Source organism: Lampris incognitus, chromosome 21 (assembly GCF_029633865.1).
Source record: "Lampris incognitus isolate fLamInc1 chromosome 21, fLamInc1.hap2, whole genome shotgun sequence".
In the NCBI taxonomy this organism is placed as follows: domain Eukaryota; kingdom Metazoa; phylum Chordata; class Actinopteri; order Lampriformes; family Lampridae; genus Lampris; species Lampris incognitus.
The window spans coordinates 15,369,200-15,382,889 of record NC_079231.1 but is presented as its reverse complement, the minus strand read 5'-3'; the positions used below and the strand labels follow the sequence as shown (position 1 = coordinate 15,382,889).

The 13,690-nt window shown below is 45.2% G+C and overlaps 1 non-coding gene across 1 annotated transcript; it reads right to left on the bottom strand.

Annotated features, from left to right (window-relative positions):
- Positions 1-325: 325 nt before the first annotated feature.
- On the bottom strand, positions 326-398 carry trnak-cuu (transfer RNA lysine (anticodon CUU)). The gene has a single exon. It is a non-coding gene; the product is annotated as a tRNA-Lys (tRNA).
- Positions 399-13,690: the final 13,292 nt, after the last annotated feature.

The window sequence follows — 13,690 nt, the reverse complement described above, 5'->3', positions numbered from 1 at the left end:
GCGGGCAGCTGCAGCACCCGGGGGCCAACTCCAGTTCTTCTTTCCATTGCCTTGCTCAGGGGCACAGACAGGAGTATTAACCCTAACATGAATGTCTTTTTGACGGTGGGAAGAAACCGGAGCACCCGGAGGAAACCCACGCAGACACGGGGAGAACATGCAAACGCCACAGAGAAAGGACCTGGGACCGCCTGGGGTTCGAACCCAGGACCTTCTTTCTGTGAAGCAACAGTGTTAACCACTGGGCCACCCAAAAAGACTCAATAGACTGATTGTCTGATGGCAGCAGGTGGGTTATTCCACTGGGCCGCCCCAAAACATCCTGCGCCCAACGTGGGGCTCGAACCCACGACCCTGAGATTAAGAGTCTCATGCTCTACCGACTGAGCTAGCCGGGCTTCTGAAGTGGATGTGGGAAGGGTGGATCGGCCCCTTCATGATGCTGAGGGCCTTCCGGGTGCATCGTGCTTCGTAGATGGCCTGGAATGAGAGCAGAGCAGTTCCTATGATCTTCCCAGCTGTCTTCACTGTCCGCTGTAGGGACTTGCAGTCTGAGGCCTTGCAGTTCCCATGCCAGCTGGTCAGAATGCTCTCTATGGTGCCTCTGTAGATGTGTTGAGGATGGGTGGGTGGGTGTGTGTGTGTGGGGGGGGGGGGGGACTCGCCTTCTTCAGACAGCGCTGGAAGGGGAGACGCTGCTGTACCGTACATGTTTGTGAGGTTACTTTTCAGTGTTGGACATAAAGCAACTTTATACTGACAGAGACGTTCCCCAAGATTGGGCAGACACTGTACAAAGATCTATCTTTCATAGTTTTTCAACTGAAGTCAGGGAGAAGTTGAAGCGGAAGGAAAATAAGACTCTATCCGGCTTTTCAGAGCTGAAAAAAAACTTCCAGGAAGAGGTGTGCACATTATTGAATCATACATACATTGAATGCCTTACACTACCATTTCCATCATCGCTTATTCAAGATGGGGTCCGCAGTTCAGTCTTTGAGGGTCTGCCCCCTTTAATAAGCAATGGCATTACAACTCGAACTTCATTTTTGTGTTTCTCTTCTGATAGCAATGAAAAGTCTGAACTGAGACCGGAGTGGCTATATCAGATTAACAATGCCTGTATGTGGTGGCTGTTCTGACAGCAGACCATCTGTATATAATTCCTCAATGTTGACTTCAAGTTCTACAGCAGGAGTGCCAGAATTGTGTATTTCGGGTCATACACTAGGCTCATTAAAAAGACACTATTAAATAAATGCAACATGTGAAAATGTGCCAAATAGATAAATGTTATTACATCATCCCTACATCTGCTACTATGCCAAGTCCTTAATAATTACCATCAAAATCTAAATGATGTTTAATCACAGTGCAAATACATATCCTCTGAAGTCAATGTGCAGCCCTGTGGGGCGAAAATAAGACGACTGAATCGAAGGGTCCCTGCAGGCTTCCTGTTTGTTGGTCTGTACTGTCACCAAGCGGCCAAAATAGTAATTACATGTCGTCTGTCTTGCTCGTTCTCGTTGCAACTCTTCAGTGGACTTATTTTACCTATCTTCTACACGTTATTCAGTAAAGTGCGGTGTGGCATATTAAAATTAAAGTCCTTCGACGTGTTGTATTAGTAAGCAGTCAGTTGAACTAGTTCCGTAAATCAGTGGTTTCCTCTAACGCCAGGTAACCTGTTGCGTGGCGTTTTCCTTCCGTCTAATCACATACTAACAATAACAGTGAGATAATGTACCAGGCCTATATTCTGCAATAGTAACTAAACAAACTATTGTATACATCTAAAAAAAATTTTTTTTTTAAACGAGACAGCAGTTTACTAAAACGGTATCTCACACTTCGGAATGAATGATTTAAAAATCCCGCTCGTCTCAAATCCCTCGCTGAACCGTTCACAAAATATCGCGAGAACAGCAAAGGCATCCTGTAATTTGCTGCACAGCCTCAGAAATCAGCTTTGGATCAGCCAGCCGTCTACGTGGCCCTCCCTCCTTGTCTCTTGTGTGAGATCATATGTTGTATTTCTGCTCATCTTCCCTCTCCCTCTCCTGTTGCACAAATACACAAGTCTGGTTTGATGAACTGGTCAGATGTCTCATTTCTCACACATATTTGGAGAAGTCAACCTCATGAGAATGTCTCAGATGAATACGGACAGTACAGGGATACAATAAACAGCTAATACACGTCTAATACACAACTAATACACAACTAATACACATCTAATACACAACTAATACACAACTAATTCACATCTAATGCACAACTAATACACAACTAATACACAACTAATACACGCACCGCCAAGGCGAAGGTAGCGCGCAAATGGGGGATATTGTTATTCTGAATAAAAGTTTTGTTTGAGAGTTCAAAACTAACATTTTTCTTACAGAGTTTTATGTAAGAAAAAAGTAACACCACAGATGTCACTGTAATTGGTCACTTTATTGTCTCTCTCTCTCTCTCTCTCTCTCTCTCTCTCTCTCCTCTCTCTCTCTCTCTCTCTCTCTCATCTCTCTCTCTCTCTCTCTCTCTCTCTCTCTCTCTCTCTCTCTCTCTCTCAACAGATTTGTGCCAGGTGGTGAAACCGGTGGTGTGGAGAGTCACCTTTGACCCTGACACTATGCATTATTTTCCTTATTAACAAAATTCACCTATTAACCTTAATATGGAAAAAAACAAACATACAAAGCAGTCGTTAATACATGCCAAATAACAAAAGAGCCAGGGGGATTTTTCTAAATAAAAACATTAAATAAAGAACACAAACAAAGTTTTTGCAGCTTTCTTGTTTTTGGACTCATATATATAATTTCTATGTACTGTTTGGGTTCATTTCCAAATGTTATAAATAAAGGTTTAGAATGGCTAAATTTGGATTTGTGGATGTGGAATTTTCTCGGACACTATGTAAGATTGTTTTAATTCCTGCACACCGACGTCTAAACAATGTATGTATATGACTGACTGTGTGTGTGTGTGTGTTATGACTGACTGTGTGTGTGTGTGTGTGTGTGTGTGTGCTGATGTCAGAAGTTATTGTTTTTTTTTAAAGTAAGTTGCTGAAAATTATAACAGCTGCACCATCTCAGATGTGCTCCTTAGGACACAAATTGACATCAATTTAGAAATCTTTATTAAAAAAATATGGTTGTGGCAAGTTTGAACAAAAAAAAACTCAACTGTGGCTGAAAAAGAAACAAAATCGCAGACCGAGGGTGCAGAAGACCTTCACAAAAATACTTCATTACCGGCATCAAGGAGGTCAAGTCTGTCTGTTTTCCACCAAGGTATCTCAAAAACTGATGAATTGGCTCTTATAAAAGTTTGTGAGCATGATGGGGCCGTTGGGCAGAGGAACAGCCAATTAGATTTTAGTGTTTGAATTTTGTGCATGTTTTGGCATATTTGAACTTCTAAGCCTGAAAATGTCGCAACAGAACCGAGAAATGCTCGGTACAGTTCAATACAACACAGTTCAATCCATAACTCCCATTCAAAACCGCTGTAAACCACCTGATAATTGATGATTATCATTTTCTTAACATATGTTTGAGACTAATGATGTCTCCAGACCAGTTTCTAGGCATGTTTTTATGCCGGAGAATCTGATTATACTCATGATAAAAAGATAAAGTGGTTCATTATGGGCGAGGCCCGCCCACACAAATGGCTGGGCCCCTAGAAAGGTCCAGTGAATACCCCCCCCCCAAAAAAATCTGCTTTACTCATATCAATGCATGCATGTGCTCTCTCTCGCCTACTAACCACATACATGTAAACTGAGAGAGACATACTCAGTAACAGGGGATGCATGCACGCACGCAGACACACATGCGGGCGCGCACACGTGAGAACTCTATGACATACTTGAACCAGTGTTTCCCAACCCAGTCCTCAAGGAACCCCTAAACTGCAGATTTTCTTTGCAACCCTAAATAGGTACCTGTTTGTAGTTAATCAACCAATCAGCAATGAATTATGTCAGCTGTTGCACACCTTGCATAATTAAGTGCTGTTAGATGATTGGTTCAAGCAGGGCTACCGATGCAGGGTCACAAATCTGCAGGATAGGGAATCCTTGAGGACTGGGTTGGGAAATGCTGACTTAAACACACCAAGGTCAACAAAGATCTGCTACTCTTACACCACACGTTTCTTAGTGGAAAATGCAGTTTCTTACCTTACGGCTTCATCTATATCTCTTATGCCAGGATCAGACTACACGAAATCAGCACGATTTTGTCGTCACCGACAAATTTCCAGCATCAGGCCCAACTATGAATGTCAGGAATGACAAACGGGTGTCTTTACCAGTGTAGTGTGACACAATCAAAGAACAGCAATGTGGCATCTGGGACACCCCACAACACCCCGACAAAAAGTCTAGCATGTCAGAACTTTTTGTCTTTTCCTGCCTAGTCTGACATCTCCTATGACGTGTTCCTTGACGTTGACCAACAGGATGACAGAGTGCTTTCTGGCACACATATGTAAACATGGCGAAGAGAGAGCGATGTTGCTGTTTCTTCTGTCAGGTCGAGAGACGAAACTGAGGAAAGGTTCGTTGAGCATTGACAACAATACCCCTGCAAGCCTTTTTTGACATTTCCTCGAGAGAGTACCCTAACAGAGTCAAAAAAAGATAGGCTAAATGTGAGGCGAGAAATAGCGGAGGCACTTCTGCAACCTGTTGAGTAGCTGGTTAAGCTATGCTAGGTTAGCATTCCCCGGTAGCACTAGCCGCAACAGGATCCACAATCTTTTTTTTTTTTTTCTTGGAACATTTCATTGGCTTCTGCAGCCATGATTGACAATTTCTTGACCCTCCTCCCCGATGACCTATGACTGTGAAGCTCGTGAAAGGCAGCATATCCCAAATGTTGGGGTCATACTTGTAGTGCTGCCAGTCTCCCGGCCAAGATGGGGCAAGAATTTATGGCACTATGATTGCCTAATCTGACATGGTGAACATCGTGAAAGTAGTCTGATCCCAGTATTATACAGCCATCTTCCTTGTCTCACTGGACGCAAAAACCTTTATAATGTCTTTAAAGTCCATCTGTTTAGCCAGTTCACACCCAATGGAAAGTATTGTCACTATCGTTGCTTATACTTAGGATGAACATGATTGTTGCTGGCCTCCATGGGCCCCGCTAGTGGCTGGGCCCCAGAAAGCCCCCCCCCCCCATTATAGGCGGCCCTGCTCAGGACTGTAGCTTTAATCATCATCTAGTTGGTTCATTGTAGTTAAAATGAAATGAACCTACTGGACATCCAGATGAACCAACATCACCCTGTTTCCCCATGCACGGACTCTCTCGCGGCAGCTTATTACCAGAGCGCCTCATCATACACAGACTTCATGTAAAGACACCACAGTTTACAAACTGGAAATGTTGTGTACAGTCATACAGTCTTTCCAATGGTAAAGATGTTGATCGATCGCAGTGTCAGAAGTCCACTCATTCTGAACCCAGAGATGGTTGCTTATGTTAAGAAGTCACCCGTCTGCTTCACTTTTCAGTGGAAAAGATGGACACTGGGGATCTTCTCAATTTTGGCAGCACACGTCGTAGTAAGCAAACCAGAAAAACGGTTTACATGTTGCCTTTGGAGACGACTAATGTCATATTTTCACTTTTACATAGCCTCCAACAGTCTCAACAGTTTGAAGGATGTGGAGTAACGAACCTTTATTCATTTCTCATTTGGCCAGCTGTTATTTTCTGGATTCAGCTCAACGTTTTTTTTCCCCCTCTGGGTGCAAAGCTTTATCCCATCCCGGATATTGTTCAGGCTTAACATCACGTCCTTGAAGGAACGGCACAAATTTCAAACTAGAAGAAGTCAGTCTTCGCACAGATGGGTTTCCCCACTAATGAAGGAGTCCATATACGTCACGAATTGGCTGGCAACACAAAACCAAACAACTGCATTCACAGCAAACTGGTCTGAGAAAAGTGGATTTAAACTTGCTCTCTGTCTCTCTCTCTCTCTCTCTAACAGTTCTTGAATTGAGCTACGAGTACTTCAAATCAAAAGGGCCAACGTTTGTGTCGTGGAGCATTTACATCTACCCGGGTGGCTGCTGCCTTGTCCAGGGAATTGTGCGTGTCTGACATCCCTCCAAGCTGCAGGCACATGGGGGATTGTGGGATACATTTCGCTTTGGGAGGTCCCATTTTTGAACCCTCAGGAGAAAGGAGGGAAAACGAGAGGTTGTCCCTTCCCCAGGTTTAATCGGAAATAACGTCCCTTCATTTGGGAGCCATGTTTGATCCAGGCATTTTAGGGCCCCCCCCCCCCCCCCCCCCCCTGGAGCCAAGACCACAGGAAGAAAGCAGTGAACCTGGAATCAGATGCACCCAAGAGGAAAAGTAAGAGAACATTTTATTTTGGCTGAATTTGGACATTTCCCGTACTCGATGACAGCACACCGAAATTACATGGAGGACAGCTCCTACCTGGGAGCACACTTCAGATCAAGAGGACCAACCAGTGGGTGTGCTGGAAAATTCAGATTACCACACTGAAACAAATAGATCAGCTTATTTTTCTATACCATGTGAATCATAGGTTGTGCTACATTAGACGCGATATAGACGTCTTTGGACTTCTGTAAATAATAATAAAAAACCATCATGTAGGGATTGATTTTGTAAACGAAAGCTTCCACTTTTTTCCTCCTTTCCAGGTATGCCCCAGCACACTAAACCCTCTCTGATCCTTTCTCGGCCACCCGTCTTTCCTTTACCCCTTATGGACATCACCCTGACCTTGCATCGAGAACATCTTGACAATGTCAACAAATTGGCTCTCTTGACATCACAGCTGTCCTCCATGTGTACCACCATCAACAACCATGAGGACACTAGCTTGCTTTCAACCTTCACAATATGACCATGGAGAGGACACGGCACGGAGATGTGACCTCTTTTACTGTCTACATCCGTGTAGACAAGCTCTCTGTCTCTCTGTCTCTCTCTGGCGAATAACAAATCGGACACACACAATCCCATAAAGACTGCACTGTAATCAAAACTTTCTGTACAGTACCACATAAAACAGGGGAAACCAGCACTCACATCACGTTACGTGTCGATCCAAATCCACGTTCATGTCCGCACCGTCGGTCACGTCCAGTTTTCATCCACAAAATACGCAAACTTCTCCCTCCTGGTTGGTCAAGAGGATACACAGCGAGATTTGCCTCGATGAGGAAGTTGCAGCGGCTAAGTCTCCATTTGCAAGATCCTGCAGCCGAGAGTCATGCTCACTGACCCTTCATCACCTCGACTGTGTGTCCTCACCAGAAGCGGAAAGAAAAGTCTAAAACCCAAACATGTGATTTAGATATCTGGCTCCCGCAAGAATAAATCCTTACAGAAGTGACCGGGATAAGTGTCCCGTTTGAATTTGCAGGTACCACGGTGCTGTATGCCATCCTGGCTTTAGCTATCAGTAGATCCACGATGACGTAGACAATGTCCCATTTAAAAATAGATCCTCCCATTATGCAGCCCACGAGTCTTCAGTCCATAATGGAGATCAAGGCCAGTGACCCTCTGGTTGCATGATGCATCCCACAACCACCAGGAAGATCGCTTCCTTCAATCCAGGGCTTTTATGCTTTTCGGAAAGAAGGAGAGAGACTGGGAGAGCAAGCGACAAGTGAAATTGGCTCTATTCATTTATGTTATTTTCAAGTCTGTAAGTGAGCTGCTGCAAGGCGTCCATTTTGAAGACCTCATGAGACCAAAACCACTTTTGGCAGAAGACGGTCCCCTTTTTTTCCCCCACTGGAAACTTTTTCCTCACGGAGGACACAGTTTTGAGTCCTCTGTGTTCCAGTTAGCCTGCAGACAACGTCGCTCGTTGGGTGTCACACGTTGTCCCCTCTGGGTCCCACTTAAAGCATCCAAAATCAATGTCACGGACATCAATGTCGTGGCGTTGGATACATATTCCCGGCGATTCTTTGGCCAGCAGTGGCCAAAGGTTTGTTTCTATGACAACAGGTAGGACATCATCTGACGGATGAGGAACAGGAGGCAGAAGATCTCTCCTCAGAATGGTACAGGTGTGTATGAGAGACAGAGAGAGACAGACAGAGAGAGGCACACTTACCTTCCTGAACAAGTGTAATTGATGAAATCGCATCTTTCCTCCACACACACACAACACACACACACACACACACACACACACACACACACCACACACACACACACACACACACACACACAACACACAAACACCTGTGTGCAGCAACCTAAACGAAAAAAATGCGTCCATCGCTCTCTGGCTCGGCCATTGCTTTGCTGAGAAAAGTTATCCAAACACACCTGTTGTCCTTCGAGACACAGCCACGCTGAGAAGGGATCATCAAAAATGTGCCCTCCGGGGTCGTGGGCACAAAAAGGGAAAAAAATTGATGTAAGGCGTGAAGGTGTGAGTAGAAGGAGTGAGAAAGCAGGTTGAAGGAGTAGCAGAAGAAGGGGAGCGAGGAGAGAAAAGAGGTGGGGAGAAGACAACCAGCAGAGACAGGAGAGAGAGAGAGAGAGAGAGAGAGAGAGAGAGAGAGAGCAGAGAGAGAGAGAGAGAGAGAGAGAGAGAGACAGGAGAGAGAGAGAGAGAGAGAGAGAGACAGGAGAGAAGGAGAGAGAGAGAGAGGAGAGAGAGAGAGAGAGAGAGAGAGAGAGAGAGAGAGAGAGAGAGAGAGAGAGAGACAGAGAGAGAGAGAGACAGGAGAGAGAGAGAGAGAGAGGAGAGAGAGAGAGGAGAGAGGAGAGAGAGAGAGAGAGAGAGAGAGAGAGAGAGAGAGAGAGAGACAGGAGAGGAGAGGATAGAGAGAGAGAGAGAGAGAGAGAGAGAGAGAGAGACAGGAGAGAGAGAGAGAGAGAGAGAGAGAGAGAGAGAGAGAGAGAGAGAGAGAGAGAGATGAGGAGAGAGAGAGAGAGAGACAGGAGAGAGAGAAGTCCAGCGTCAAGAGGTTCTCAGTCAGTTGTGTGGACAGCTTCCTTCTTTCTCTCCTTTTATACCTCTCTCATCTCTTCTCTTCCCCCCTCTTCCCCTGCTGCCTCGTCCTGCCTCGCTTTGGCTTTTACCCTGGCTTTTTTCCTGTCTCTAGTGTGTGTGTGTGTGTGTGTGTGTGTGTGTGTGTGCGCGTGTGTGCAGAAAGAGAGAGAGAGAGAGAGAGAGAGAGAGAGAGAGAGAGAGAGAGACCCCTTTCAGAGCAGAAGGAATATATTATAAGCAAAACAAAAGGCCCCGGCTTATTGTTTATGAATTACCAGCCTTTCCGAAGCCAACAAAGGCCCCATTTTCATAGAAAACTCCATTTTCAATTCAGCTCCAGTATGATTACCACAGCAAAGAAAATAAAAATGCCCTTTGGTCGAAACGTCCCAGAGGGATTCGGTCCTCGTTCTCTCATTCAATGCCGCTGAAAGGGTTTCTTTATTGCTTTCTTTTCAGAGCCGGCATCGAATAGGCTTTTAGGAGTAAACACCAGACAAAAAATTATGGCCGGGCTGTTTGGTACAATAACAGGGTCGGAGCCCGTAGAGAGGTATCCTGTGTTCGCCGTCCCTTTGTCATCTTTCCGTCCTTTTCTCTCGCTCCTCTCGGCTATTGGTGAGGAAAATTGCAGAGGCTGGAAATTAATGGTAAGGCTCTTTTTTTTTTGGCGGGGGGAGGAGCGGGAGAGGGGAAAGGCACAATGCAACAATACAAGTCAAATCTAAATGATTACTTGCTTTTGAACACAGAAACAAGAAGGAACACTAGTCAGATAGGGTGTGTGTGTGTGTGTGTGTGTGTCTAGATTGATCTTAGCTTCAGAGAATGATTTCAGAGTGCTGTCAATTCTGATTCACAAAGACTCAGTGGATTGTGCACGTGTGTGTGTGTGCATGCACGTGTGTGTGTGCGTGCACGTGTGTCTGTGTGTGTGTGTGTGTGTGTACAAATCAGTGGCTGTGCATACCGTATGGCCCCTGGTCTGTATCAAGATGTGTGCTTTTTTATATATATAAACTAGCATTTTGAACCAGTAAGGCTACAGTCGTTTTACCAGTTGTTCAGAGTTATATGAGATTCACTGAAATAGTGCAATTCATATTCACACACACCTCGTTTTGGCCATAGGAGACAGTCAGTCCGTGATGGATGTGACACACACACACACACACACACACACACACACACACACACACACGTCTTTATGCAGCCCAGACACTCCCCACCCCACTTTATAATGTTAGATTAAAGATAAACAACATGCCTACCCATCTATTAAGGAAAAGGTGATAATGTAGAAAACGTAAAATTAGATGCCATTTTCACATAATGTGACTTCCTGCATCTAGTGCGTGCTCTTTCCCATTTCCCCTTAGCGTCTTCATCCTTGCCCTTAGGATGAGATGCCAAGTAAACAGCCGCGTCCTCCGTCTGATGCTTTGTGAAAGGCGGTGACATTTCAGATTTCTCCACCACACCAGCAGAAACTGTGGCTGTGAGGCCTTCGAGTCTTTTATCGCAGGCTGCGGACGGTCCTGTCAGTTTCATAAGGACAACACTGCGGTGACTCGGCTGCAATCTTGCCATCTGCGATTTCGACATCACCGACGTTGTTCATCGTTGCTGATAGCAGACGTTTTGGTTTCATGAGACGTTGCGTGACCCTCGGACTTCGCCATGGGAAATGCTGCGTTAAATGTCAGTGACGAACACACAACTGGATCATCTCGGGTCCTGCAAAGCTGCCGTTACTTCCCTGGTAGCTTCTGCAGGAACCAGACATTCTGAATGTACGCCGGTGCCATGTTTCACTTCACTATCTGCAAAACTAAGCAGCTTCTGCCAGAGCTCATCGGCTCCGCATGACTACGCTTCTCTGGTGGCTTTAACGTACGACACAAACACACCCAGACACATACAGGCAACCACATTTTGACGACAGGTCGTGCTAGTTGATGTTGTATGATGCAGCAAACTCCGGCGCCATCTTGGCACACTGGTATCTGAACTCTAACTGTGATAGCTTAGCTAGCTAGCCCTGCTTCTTCAAACTGCAGAGTTGCCAGCTTGGGTAACCTGGCCGGTGTGAGGTTGTGCGCACTTTGCTTTCATTCTTCTCTCTGCCGTGCACTTAAGACAGCTAACGTAAGCTAGCTAGCTGTTTACAGAGCATTTACTCAACACAGAGATAAGCATCACGCACCACCATTTAAGATGCGTCTCCATGGAAACGCCCACATAAAAGACCCAGTTTTCGAATACACAGCTGTCTTCTAGAGTCAAAGTCGTTCGCTTGGTTTAACCGTGACTATAGCGGAAAGACTTTTACGGTTGTCTGTTCGTCTCTGTTGCTGTCGCAGTGCTTTGGCGCGACATTTGCCTTGGTGTTGAAAGGGCGTGAGACAGAGCCTTGAGACAGAGACAGAGCCGTTTCTGGCGTCAAACGGCGTTTCTGGCCTCTGCCGGTCCCGACCCAGTCCGGGGACAGTGGCAGCTGGGGAGTCTGAAATGTAAGAAATGGCTCTTTAATGTTTTTTATACATGTACACACATTCTCACTCTCAATCATACTGTACTGTAGTTACATTTATTATTATTACTGCAGTATTATATTTGTTTTAGGTAAAATATATACTATATACTAAGACAAACATTTGACTAATTGACGCTAAATGCAAACTGTACGTAACTGTTCCAATTTACACACAAACTCGATTTACGAACAGACCCAAAACGGAACCGGTTCGTAATCCGGGGACTTCCTGTGTTGCGAATGGCGTTTGAGACCGAACATAGATAGCCAGGAGACATACAGTAATTTCAGCATCTTCAATTTTGGTCAAGGGTAGCGCTGCATGCCGAGTCCCACCAACACGATTAGTCTCAAGGGGGACCCTGTTATCTGTCGAAATGTGGATCGGAGAATGAGGAAACTGCAACATCCCGTAAGGCAAAAACACTGCAAACAACAACTCGGAGGAGTCAATATGTTCTGTCGAATATAATGAGAGATTCTGGATTGAAAATGTTGCTTTTTTGGACTACAATTCTTTCAACAGGTACAACGACAAATGTCCCTCATAATACTTGTACAAATTGTACTGATTGTACAAATTGGGTCTTCTGTTCACCATGAAGCTACATAGGGACTGTTAAGTGTCATAAGTGTCGTAAGTTCAGTTTTCTCTTTCAATGTCCGCACTGATTTTGTTCTTCTTTTTTTTTTCATTTCAGAGTTTAGCTCGTAGAAGCCCTTTAATTTTTTGTTAGGAATTTACTATTTTTTACATCTTTTTCATATGCAAAAGATGTGATGTGGACAAATATGTTGCTAATTGGATCATATTGAAGCCATAAGGTTCAGGTGTGTGTGATAGGTAACAGGTGATTAGCTACACGATCATGAATAGGTGATTATTACTTTTCCCGGGGTGACATTTAGGTTATAGTAGAGGACTGTACAGTGGATTTTCCATTTGCAAGGTGATACAATTTTTCAAATTCTTTCTGAGATGTACACACACACACACACACACACACACACACACACACACACACACACACACACACACACACACACACACACACACACACACACACAGAGAGAGCTTTGTTTTCATGTAAATGTACTCTGAATGTCATTTCTCTGCAAATGCCATCCCTCACTTCTGTTCCCCACAAACAAAAGGCTAGGCTTAGGTTTACTAGCCATGCATTCATCCATCCATTTCAATCCCACCTTTTGAGTTATCCATCCCTGTTTCTCTCTTTCATTCTCTCACCCCCATCTGGACGCTTGTTTGCATCCAACCTCTTCCTCCCTCTCCATCTCCATCCGTAATCCCACCTTCACTTTTCCCTTTCACTTCTTCCTAGCTCCCATTCCTCTTTGTCTCACCCTTTCTCTCCATTCCCAACAGCTCTGTGACCAATTCTCCCCTCATCCCATCTCTCTCTCTCTTCCTTCACTTGCCTTTTGTTTCGCTCTGTCTGGCATCAAGGCCATCAAGGTGTTGTCCAAATTGTATGTGTGAACAGTTAGCCCATGTCTCCGCCAACCTACCAAGCATGACATTACACCTCGACTCAGTGTCTTTCACTGGACCTCTCTCTCCTCTCTCACATCTATCATCAGCCCGTCATTATTCAATCTCTCTACCGCACCTTAATCTTGACCCTCCATCTCTATCTCCATACCCATCATGCATTCGAGAGACTCCACATACTACATGCATCCATTCATCAGCCTCTCTCCGAAGATCCATTTGTCTCTATCCGCCCCCCTAATTCTACTTTTCCCCACTCTCTATCCATCTTTTCAGGCAAATCCTGAAGCAGGATAAAAGGACTGCTGTGGTGGCTGCCTGCCCATCGGCCGTCTATCCATCTTCTCGTTCTCTCTCGGCCTCCCCTCCAACCGGTCCATCGTTTATCATCTCTTCCCCCTCCTCTTTGAATTCCATCCTCAGTGCTTCCTCCTCTCCATTCCGTCCTCGTTCTCCATCCCTCTCTCCAGGATTACAGGTGGACAATAGGGCTGATGCAGTGGGCTGAGGCGCTCCAACAATGGCGATGTTAAAACAATGGACTTGGTGCTCAGCCGGACAGCTTTATGCCAACACAAAGGTGGGCACTGCCACAGCGAGGGCTC